A 12,154-nucleotide genomic window follows, 5' to 3' on the forward strand; every position below is an offset into this window, starting at 1 on the left:
CAGCTCCGCAGAGATTGTGCTTGCATCATCTATGAGCTGATGACTTTTAAATTGGCTTGTTCATTCTGGACTTCTCTATCCTCTGGATTCCTGTATCCAACTAACGTGCACTTGGAAGTTAAATTTAAGCAACCCGAGAGAGAACTCTTGACTCCTTTGCCCCTATCCCCCATTTTACATTCCCAGTCTTCCTGTATCAGCAGAAACCCAGGACTTCTACTGAGTCCTCTCTTCCCCTGCTTCCTATCACCCCCATCTAACCTATCAACTGATCCAGTTGGTTCTACCTCCAAAATTCATACCAATCTGTCCCCTTCTCTCCATCTCTGATGCTACCACCCTACACCCTATTTGAAGTTCCCATCAACATCTAATGGGGAACAGAGAAATGGCTTCAGAATTGGTCTCCATGCTACCATATTATCAGCAATAACTCATTCTCTATACAGTGAAATAATACAAATCACATCATATTACATCTTCGCTTAAAACTGTCTTGTGGCATCCCTTCCCACCTAGAAACCTACAAACCCCTTGGCCTGGCCCTTGCCATCTCTCTGACCTTCATGTATTCCATCTTCCTCCTGCAGTCCACACTCAGCTACACTGGCCTTCTTTTAACATTCCAACCTCAGTTCTTTCGGGGGCCACTTGAGACTCTTCTCCCCTACTGTCTCTTAGTGGGCTTGCATTTAGGACTCAGGTCAAATGCACTCCGGCACTGACTACCCAAAACTAAACTATTCTCTTAAGTCACTTTGTGTTGCCTTGCCCTGTTTATAACATTGCTCACCATTTCCTGAGATTACTTTGTTTCTCTAGTTTATTATACAACACATTAGAAATACATGTCATTTTATCTAATACTTCAAGATCCCCAGAGAACTCTGTCTCTCTCTGTCTCTGTCTCTCTCTCGTGTGTGTATGTACACATACACACACACACACTCCCCTAAACTCCATGAGAAGAGTGATCTTGTCAGGTACACAAATATTTTTGGATGAATGATCTTATTTGATAGTCATATTCCTGTCACTCATTCCCAAGCAATAAGAAGAAAACTACCTGTAAATCTCTGAAACATAATATGCAATTTCAAACTTCCTTGACTTTATACAAATGATGGTTCCCTCTGCTAAACATGTCCTTTCTTTGTTCTTCTGGTAAACTCCTGTTGGTCCTTCAAACTGCTATTTGGATAAGGAGCACTCAGAGAAGATGAGAATGTCCACTGTGGAGGCAGCAAGGCAGGGGAATGCATAGCCATACTGCTCAGTTGGTAAGGTCAGACTTGGAGCTTAAAGGAAGGCTGGATTGGAGTCCCTGAGGTGAAATTCTGCCCCAGAAATGGAGTCCTCCTTCTCCTCAAGATAAAAAGCATAGAAGGCAATTTTGAATATCCAACAACCTGCTCAGCATCTCCATTTTCATGTTCTTTAGGCTTTCCAAACTTAACCTGCCCAAATAGAACTTAAGATGGAAAAAATAGTCCCATCCACCTGCTGAACCCAAGAGCTGCAGAGACATCCTTGACTCAGCCCCTCCCAACATGTCACATCCAATCCTTCAGTAAATCTGACCCCTTTTTACCCATCTTCCCACTGTCACCCTTCTCCAGGCCTCATCATCTCTTTAGTGCCACTAACTTCCAGTTATCTCTCTTCTCCCACACTTGCTCCCACCTTTCATTCTCTGCAAAGCAGACAAAGCAATCTTTTAAAAATTTAAATAAGATCCTGTCACCCCCTTCTCAAAACCCTCCAATGGCTTCCCATCATATTTAGAAGACCCAGCATAACTCTAACTATACCTATAATGCCTCCCTACATTCTCTGGAGTGCCTACTCCTCCAGCCTCTTTTCCTACCACGTTTCCATCTGGACCACAGGAAGGACGTTGGAGACACAGTCTCTGGAGCAACTCTGCCACCTATTTGCTTGCATGATACTGGGAAAGTTGCTTAATATCTCTGTTGCTTCAGTTCCTTTGTCTCTAAAGCAAAGATGATAATATTTACCAAGCTGTTGAAGTATTAAAGGAGCCTGAGAACAGATTCTGGTGCATGGCAAGCCTGTGTACATGTTTGTAGTTTTAGGTAGTTTGATGTCATGAATGCTTAAATTTGAAGAAACAAGTTGATTACAAAAAAATATTAAGGAAAGAGAATATATTTGCAGATTGTTATAAATGAGTTTTAAAGACAGGGTTTTTTAATGTTTATTTTTGAGAGAGAGACAGAGACAGACCGCGAGCAGGGGAAGGTCAGAGAGAGAGGGAGACACAGAATTGGAAGCAGGCTCCAGGCTCTGAGCTGTCAGCACAGAGCCCGACGTAGGGCTTGAACTCACAAGCCTTCGAGCTGTGAGATCATGACCTGAGCCGAAGTCAGCCGCTTAACTGACTGAGCCACCCAGGGGCCCCAAGACACATTTCTATGAAGTTACATGCATGGGAAAATCTTCCCTTTGCTCTTTAACATAGGAAAAACCTAAGAAAAATTAAAGTCTTAGGAGGGTTTTTTAATGTTTATTTATTTTGAGAGACACCTGGGTGGCTCAGTCAGTTGGGCATCTGACTTTGGCTTGGGTCATGATCTCATGGTTGGTGAGTTCGAGCCCCACATCGGCCTCTGTGCTGACTGCTCACAGCCTGAGACCTGCTTCAGATTCTGTGTCTCCCTCTCTCTCTGCCCCTACCCTACTCTCACTCTGTCTCTGTCTCTGTCTCTGTCTCTCTCTCTCTCTCTCTCTCTCTCTCTCTCTCAAAAATAAATAAACGTTTAAAACAATTTTTTTAATGTTTACTTGTTTTGAGAAAGAGCATGTTCACAAGCAGGGGAGGGGCAGATAGAGAGGGAGAGAGAGAATCCCAAGCAGTCTCTGTGCTATCAGTGCAGAGTCCAGCATGGGGCTCATTCGCATGAACTGTGAGATCATGACCTGAGCCAAAATCAAGACTTGGATGCTTAACCAACTGAGCCACCCAGGCACCCCAAGTCTTATGAGTTTTAATAGCCTTGTATTGATCAATGGTTAGATACTATTGGTTAGATAACAGCCTGTTTAAAACTCACCTTTTATCTGTCAGTCCCTGGCTTTAAACAAATTCCCCTAGAGAAAGCAGTGAGACTCCTAAAGGGACAGGCAAAGACACTGACTTGACTCTTAAGAAAGGAGGAGACAGGGTGCTGCCAAGAGCCATTCACAGTCCCTGTGGGCAGGCTGGCAGAGAGCCCTGGTTGGTGCTCCTGGTCTGGCAGTGTGGCTATAAATCACTCCATGTCAGCCTATGCTGCAGGGTGGGCTTTCCCAAGACTGATAGACACTCAAATTTTTGCTCTAACATATCTGCTCTTTGTAGGGGTGGGGGAGACCTCTATTCTGGTGGAGGCATTTTTTCCCCATGGTACTATGGCTTCTGTTCCCAACTCTGATGAGCTGATTTTGTGTATGTGTGTGTGAATGGAAGAAAGGTAAGTTTATGAGATGATTAATATGAATTTTTGTATACCAGGGACAAAAGCAAAACTAATCTTTTTCACTACAATGCCATTTGTTATGTCTTTATCCTCTCTCTTCTATCTTTGTCAAGTCATGTTTGGTAGTATGAGCTTGAACATTGATCATTAGTTCAAGGTTTGTTGCAAAGTATTAAAGCATGAGGGCCTTTGCTTTCTTCTGCAATCAGTAAGGAACTCTCATTTTATTTGTTATAATAAAACAGAAGTCAAATCTGACACAGATATGAAAAATTAAGGTCATTCCCCCTTTATTCAGATATTAGCTTTACTTGAGTTCACCAATGCTATTTTAGTAGAAGGCATATATGACATGGGGGTTGATAATAGCAAAGAATGATTTTGTTTTGTCTTAATCTCCTCAGACTAATCAGTTAACGTAGAGGCTCAAGCATCTCTGCCCAAAAAATGGGGTAAATAGACTACCTTCTCCACTTCGGAAGAGATGTGGCAACTCTGATACTTAGCTTGTGCTAGTTGTTCGAATGAGCAAAATGAATAAATGAAAGGTTCGAGGTGCTTTGGGACAATTAGAGGGAAAAAAAAACAAGTAAAATATTAAAATAGAAAATTATTTTGGACAGTAACTTGGTGTTAATGTTTTTGCTTCTCAAGCCTCAGTTGTGTTAGATTACTGATGTTCTTCCCTAAAGAAAGAAATACAACTTTAATCAAGACAAAAGTTCTTGGGATTTTTGCCTGTCAAATAGCAGAGAAACATCATTTTTATGAAACCTATGAACTAAACAAAAAGTGAAAGAGAAAGAAAAGAAAAAACCTGGGTTTAGCAATAATGCTTACAAGTAGATCAGGATCTTGAATGACCTGAAGCCAACTGGAACATCAGAAAAACAATTTCTGAGTGACAGTTTGTAGTAAATCAAAAGCTAAAAACTTTTCTGAGTGTGAGGAAAATGGGCTTTTCTGCTTTTCCTTTGTTGGCAAATAAAACCATTTCTTCCTTAATATCACATTAGAATGATTATTCCCTCTCCAGGTCTCCAATCTTTTGAAATCACAGCCAATATTTTGCTGTTTTTACCCTTTTCTGTCTTACAAACTTCTAAGACAAGTTACAGATGGCCAAGGAGGAGGAAATCATAAACTTATTTGAAGAAACTGGTTATTTTTTGTGGTTATCTTTCCTTCCTTTAGACCCAGGGGCATAGAGTTGAGCAAAGTACACTCGTCTGTCCGTGGCACACCATCATCACAGTCTGGACAAGGCTTCTCTTTTGTTTTATATTATTTCATTTTTTTTTCTTCTTATGTCCTGCTTTCTCTTTATTTCCTTCCCCCATAAACATCCACTTTTGTGCATTTTAAATATATATCCTTCCCATCTACTTTCCACATGAATATTTAGAAATATAGATGTATGTTTGAAATATATAGTGTTTGACCTGTGCATTGAAGGGGCGGACCTACGCCGGCCAACCACGCCTCCTCCCCTTGAGTAACAGGACTCTGACCCTTCCGCAGCCAATCGGCCAAGGCCACGACCCTTCCCCAGCCAATCGGCTGAGGCCACAGCCATTCCCTTCCAACTGCCCCTAGACCCCAATAAAACCTTTGTGCTTTTGAAACTCGCTCTCTCTCCCCGGTATCTCACCATTGTGTCGGTGCAGGTAGGGGACTGAGCTCTAGCTAGCTCGAATAAAGGCTCTTTTGCTTTTGCATCAGACTCGGCTCCCTGGTGGACTTTGGGGATCACGAATTCTGGGCATAACATGCTTGAGTGTGTGTGTGTGTGTATTCTTAACTTACACCAACGGTATTGTGACCTATAAATACCTTTTTATGACTCACCACTGTTCTTAAGATTTATCCATGTTGCTCTTTGAAGACCTGGCTTGTTACTTCTGCATGCTAGTTCTCCCGGGTGTGCACCTCCTTCATTCTGCTTATCCAGTGCCCTAGTGATAGACACGTAGGATGCTTCCAGTTCCCCACTACCCCCAAGAAATGCTTCAGTGAACATCCTACGATGTGTCTCCTCACCAATACTGGCAAAAGAATCTCTAAGTGAGATTGTACCATGGTGATTTCATAGGCCCTGCCAGGTGGCTTTCCAGAATCCTGCACAAGTTACATTTCCCTACAGTTCATTGCATGACAGGTGCTGTCTCCTTGCCAATAGATGATTTGCCAATCTTTAATGTGCCAAAACTTATTATAATCAGACCTTCTAGGATTTGCTAATCTAATGGGCATGGTGTCTTGGGGGAACTTTCTTGTATCTCTGCAGTTACTGGTTAGGTTTCTCCCCTTTTCATATACTTACTAAAAAGGAATTTATTTCCTGAGTGTCTATAAATTACTAGAGGAAACAGGATGTACCCATACAATTTTGTGAGTGCAGCTATTGGTATGACCAATATTTCTCATATGATTACTGAAATATTTATTTTAAATGTCTGGAGGTAATGTATATTTCAAATATGTCAAAATTGCAGTTGGCAGGCTTTAATTAATTTCCCAGAGTCTAATCTTGCCTTCCTTTTTCTTCATTTGGAACCTGAAGCCATGTCATGATTGAAGGAGACAGCATTAAATCAAGTGTTGTACTCATCAGGCAACTAAAGTACTTGGGGAAAGTTGTCTCAGGTATATGGATGTCTACTTACCTGGAATGTTGTCTCAGGTGTATGGATGTCTTTATAGCACAGAATAGTGCCATCTGGCTGTGTCCTCTCCTTATAGTGGAGACAGGAGGAAGTTATAGTAGTTCTGGCTTGCACACCATCACTCCCTCCTCCTTTCTTGTTCCCACCTTTGGAAATAATGCTTTGTTTCTGAAATGCCACCATACTTAGCCCCCTCCTCATGCTAAGATTCCGAGTGAAGGGGTGATGAGCTCATCTCTGACTGGGTAAATCTTCTGAGGACTCAGAAAGGGTTTTGGAAATAGCAGGCAGCGTATGAAGAATAATGTGATTTGTTGCCTTTTTCTGGGGTGAGAAAAGTAAAAAACACTTTTAGTGGAATGCTGTCTTCTGTTTCTGGGTTTCTACACTTCCTGGTAAGTTTCTCTCCCCTTCTTTCTAATCTTGCCTGACTGTACCCAGCAGAATAACTGCCTTGGCCAGGGAGAGCAGACAGTTTTCCTCTCATGTGCCAGCTTTGATCTATTGGTAGTAGCAGCCAGGAGTGTGACATGAGAGGCAGAACCAGATTCATGCTCCCTTCTGCTCTTCCTTCAGATAGTGGCACCTCCACTCCACTAGGAAGCTGGAAGCAAAGTGTGGAGCAGGAGGGGCTCCCTTTATAACACACTCCTCCATGACTCTGTTAAGAAATCTCTGGCTAACTTTTTCTAGGACTTCCTATGACCACGAGTTACCTGAGTCAATTTTGGAACCTTACAGTTGTAAGAAAAAACAATCCAGAATTTATAATTGTCATATATATTGGAAAATTCAGAGACATTGAAATAATGCTCCATAATTTCTTTAAAATTGGATCCAACTGTTAGAAAAGTTTCCTTTGTTATTTTCTTCCCTTGTGAAACCACCATCTGTCAAAAAAAAACATGTCTCCAAAACAATGGATTGAATTGCCATAACATTTCTTTTTTCATTTCATAATGTAGGTCACAGAGAAGAATGCTGGTCCTAAAGTAAATCTGTTCTACCCGAGGAAAGTCCATATCCTTATATTTGACTGTAATCAATCTGGACTGGGTCACAAAAAGTAAACATGCTAATACTTCTGAAGAAAGTCACCCTGTATTTGCTCAAGGTAAATACCCTTCTGTTTGATTTGTAGAATCTAGTTGGAGTTGACAGAATGCATCCAAAAAGAGAGATTTATGCTTTATTTGTTGTTGTTGTTGTTTTTCACCTGAGCAAAACCAAAAGAATCATCCAGTGAAACATGAGTATGCTAACTTTAGAAATAACTTTATGACTTTTTGAGTCCCCTGGTTAGCTGATGATGGTTTTACATTCAGGAGCATTAAAATAAAAACATCCAGTCAGTTCCTACGGGTGCATGTCACTGACAGGAGTTTCCCATGAGGACTTCATTGATTTGTCACCTACACCTTTTCATAATTCTTATTGGAGAAAACAAGGTTCTATAAACATATTTCAAAAGTCCAACATAGAGCTAAGGCACTCTCAGCTCTCTACCTCTGATCTGGACCTGTTTTCACTCCCTACTCCACTAAGACCTTCAATAGACCTGCAATAAATATTCAGAAAGAATTTCTTGGTTTTGGGGACAACCATACAGAGGAAGAACAAGGGAATGATTGTGACAGTGGTTACACAGATCTAGCTATGAGATAAAATTTCATAGAACTGTACATATATGGTGTGCACGCATGTTTAAGTGGTAAAATCTGAATAAGCTCTCTAGTCTCGTTATCAGTGTAGTACCCATGTCAACTTCCTGGATTTGATGTTGTACTATAGCTATGTGGATATCATCTTTGGGTGAAGCTAGGTGACCGGTATTGTCACTGTACCATTTTTGCAACTTCCTAGGAAACTATAAGTATCTCAAAGTAATAAGTTAAAATACATATACTTATTGAACACCTACTAAGAGCCAGGCACTGTGTTAGGCTCTGGGCCTTCAATGGTATATAAGATGATGTTGTTGCCTCCCTCCAGGATCATCACTTCTTTCCCCACTTCTGTCTTTTTGCCTCCCAACATACACATCTAAAAACATTACTATTTCTCCCTGTTAATTCCTTGCCAAACTCATCTAAGAAATTATGTGTACCTGATGCCACATTTTTCTCTCCAGACTCGGTCTCTCACTATTTAACCCCTTGCAGTCTGGTTTCCTAACCTATCATTTTACTACTCTAGCCAGTAATGTCCCCTAATGTCCTATTCCACTCACTATTCCAGCACCTGGACTTATCACTAAAAAACAAAACAAAACAAAATCAAAACAGGCTAAGTCCTCCCTCACTGGTCTGCCATCTCCCATCTACCAGCTTCAAAATCTCAGTGTTAGTCAGCACTCCCTGTCACTTCCCTTTTATATCACTTCTAAATCCATCATGCTTTCTCTGGACATCCTAAAATGAAGAAATTCATCTATATTAGGAACAAGCTGAAAATTCATGCACTCCCAAGTAAGCCTGGCCAGAACCAGCCCTACGCATAATCACCCCCAGCCTCCCACTGGCCCGTCTCCCCAGTGACCCCTCTGTCCATTCCTTTCTGGTGCTTAATATCATAAATAAGTCATTCTAAGTAAATAAGACTCACCTGATATTTCCAGGCTCCAACCTCTGATTATAGAGGCAGCATTTCTGGGATGCAGTCAGGGATTTTATTTTTAACTTTTTCCTCAAGTAGGTAATTTTCATAAATATTTGTGAATGAACAGATTTTCCACCAGAACCAGCACCCCACATGTATACATCAGCACCAGCCTATTTCACTTTTCACAGGATTTCCATGGCCCTTTCCAAAGCCTTGTGCCTAGTTTATATTCATAATCGCATGCTTTTCCTTAAGATGGGTCTCCAATAATATAAAAACTTTATATTCCCACAAGATCCCAGTTTGCTGCTGACTTGGAGCCTGGCTTAGGTATCATTCCCAAGATGGAACACAGTGACACAAAGAACAAAATTTGTTTGTAGGCATCCCTATCTCCCTTCCACATTCTACCCCTAGTGTGCCTGTCTATCAGACACCTGCTCTTGCAAGAATGTTGATTAAAGCCTCACTTCACTGTGCTCCAAGTCTCCACCTCTGTCCTTTGATTGGGTCAGTGGGCTTATTTCTCACAGGGAGGGAAGGAAGAAATGAGGGTTGAGTAGGAGTTTGCTGAGCAAACAGAAGGCTGGAGGTGGGAGGGGAGGGGGGTGAAGCTATTCCAGTCAGCAGTATGAGGCAAGATCAGATGGGTCAGAATGTAGTGCTTTTGAGAAACTAAAAGAAATTTATTCTGGTGGAAATAAAGAGTTGTGAGGGAGTGGGAGAGTGTGGCAAGAGACAGAGGAGAAGTGAGGTCCTTGAGGCAAAGAACCAAGTTTGACCCCAGTGTCACATTCCTTTCCTGGCATAGGATGATGGAGTTTGGGGGTGGTAGGGTGGTGGGGCTCAGAGACTACGGCCAGGAAAGAATTCTTGAAGATGTCTTTGGTGCAAAAACATGATTTTATTAAAGCATGGGGACAGGACCTGTGGGCATAAAGAGCTGCACTGGGGTTGTGAAGAGTGACTGCTTATATATTGTGGAGTTTGGGGGAAGGTAAAGTCAAGAGGAAGTTTCTTAAAGCGATTTCCATATGCTAAAGAAGACTTACAGATTACTGGAGGCCTAGCTATTATCAAGCTAAGGTTGTTTTTCCCTCTAGCAAAGCATTATCATTAAAATAGTAGGGAGTTCCTGGAGATTAGGCCACTGACAAGATCGCCCTTTTCTTGTAATATTACTAAAACGTTTGTAAACAGATGGAGACTGTCAGTGTAACCATTTGTTTTCTGTCCTTTTCTTTGCTCTTGGGCAGCCAGGAGTGCCTGAGGAATGTCACACTTATCCCAGGGGCATGTTGCGAGGTATCAGTTTGCCTTATGCTCCCTCACCATGGGAAACAATTACTCACTAATGAAAGACTGGCTCCCCTTGGAAATTCCAGAGTCAACTGTACACTTTGGCTGCTAGTATCTAGTGTCAGGGTAGCTTCTTCTCGATATACTGCAGGGCTGTTTATCTTGAGGACACTTTGGGCTCTTCTGCTTAAAAGGCCCTCAAAATAAATGTCTGATATATTATTGTTTGTATTTGACCTAAGTTGGGTTGCTAGCTTTAGCATATAGAAATATAGTATACCCAGTTAAATTTGAATACATGAAGCATACTTATACTAAAATATCACTTGTTACTTATCTGAGGTTCAGATTTAACTGGGCATCCTACATTATATCTGGCAATCCCACCTAATGATGAGATTCAGAATGAGTCAGCAGAATTGTAAGTAACTGAGTCTGGCACATCTGGTGGGGGTGGAGGAAGGAGGATTCAAACTAGCTATTTGGTGACCAAAGGAGAAAACAGCTGGTTGAATCCATCTTTCACTTTTCACTCAAGGCAATGTTAAAATGTACATCACAGAGCTATCTTAAGGCCTGACAAAGTGAAAACTCAAAAGTAGCCTCTGTCTTTGAGCCAGACAACAACTAGATTCCTTTACTTGGAAACTTCAAGACACCAGAGTCACAGAGAAAGGGTTTCTTGCCTTTTCTGCCCTGTTCGATGCCCTGTTCAATGGCACTTGACTTTGAGCCCCTGCCTAAAGGTGGAAAGCTTGACCCGCTTGTGCAGAAACGACTGGCTCAGACTGGGGACAAAAGAACAGAGGAGGGGGGGCTCCTCCAGATCTCTGCAGACAATCTCTGAGCTCTTTACTCCAGGGGTGTCCTGACCAGCTATTATCTCTTCATGGGCAGCAATTTCCAAGATGAAATTAGCTTAACCTCTGCCCAAGCCAATTATGACCTCCACCCACAAAATCCTTTTTAAACCTCACTTGAAAAAGGTCCAAAGCAAATTCTAATAGATTCTTATAGAACCTAAAGCAGGAGGTTTACATATACTATTTGTCCCTCTTTATGAAAAAATGCAAACATCTTGTAGGGAAGATGTACACAGTGGTTGCTGATGTTACCAGTTCAGGAACCATGGTTATTAAATTAATATTCCCTATCCAATAAGGAGGTAAAAGCATACATTGCTGAGCAGGGAAAGTTAAGCCTCACAGAAGGATTTTCTAAGTTTTTCTGATGCACCATTTCCCACCACCTCCACAGTGACCCATTGTCCACAACTCTGAATTCAAAAGCTTTTTTTATACCTCATTGGAACATAAACCCTGATGTCTCATGAGGCTGTTGGTAGTCTTCATGTATCCCACTTAGTGTGAATATCCCTATGGTTCATTGCAGAAATATTAATGTGTTTGATTACAAGGTGCTGCCTTGTAGACCCACTGGGAATGCTACCTTATTACCTTTGTAAAATATGGAAAATTTTGCATCAGAAACGAATCTGGCCTGGAGGGTTGCAGATAAGGCAGTATGAGTCATTGAGGATTTATTCTCATCTGTAATCAGTGAACTCATTTATATGCCAAAAAAAAAAAAAAAAAAAAAAAAAAGGAACAGCTCTCTAAACAAGAAAGACTCAAGAAAAACATTACTTGTTATCAGTATCTGAGGAAGAAGAGCATGAAAAGCAGTGGCCTGGGCCCCTCTATTCCTTGACTCCTCCCTTTCCAGTCTGCCTCATAGGCACCAAGTACAGCTGTTGGGGAGAAGGCTGTGGCACCTGCACTGTCATGGTGTCAAGATACAAGTCCAAGTCCAGGAAGGTCCAGTATCCTTTGTGTTGGGCCAAGCCCTGCCCTGGGCACATCTAGGAAGGACACAGAGCCTCCTACTTTTCCTGTCCACAGGCATTCCCCCTCTCTTCTACCTCCAGGCCTGCTCACCCTGCAACTTCCTAAGCTCCAAATCTTTCCCATTACCTTGTTCCCATCAGAGTGTATCTGTCCTGTGTGTCAGTCTCTCAGGGCCATGCTATCTATTTCTATACAAATACTTCTTTGCTTTTAAGCAAGAGATTTCAGAGTGGGGGTCAGGTAAGAATGGCTTAAACACAAA

The sequence above is a fragment of the Felis catus genome, chromosome C1 (genome assembly GCF_018350175.1).
Source record: "Felis catus isolate Fca126 chromosome C1, F.catus_Fca126_mat1.0, whole genome shotgun sequence".
Classification (NCBI taxonomy): Eukaryota; Metazoa; Chordata; class Mammalia; order Carnivora; family Felidae; genus Felis; species Felis catus.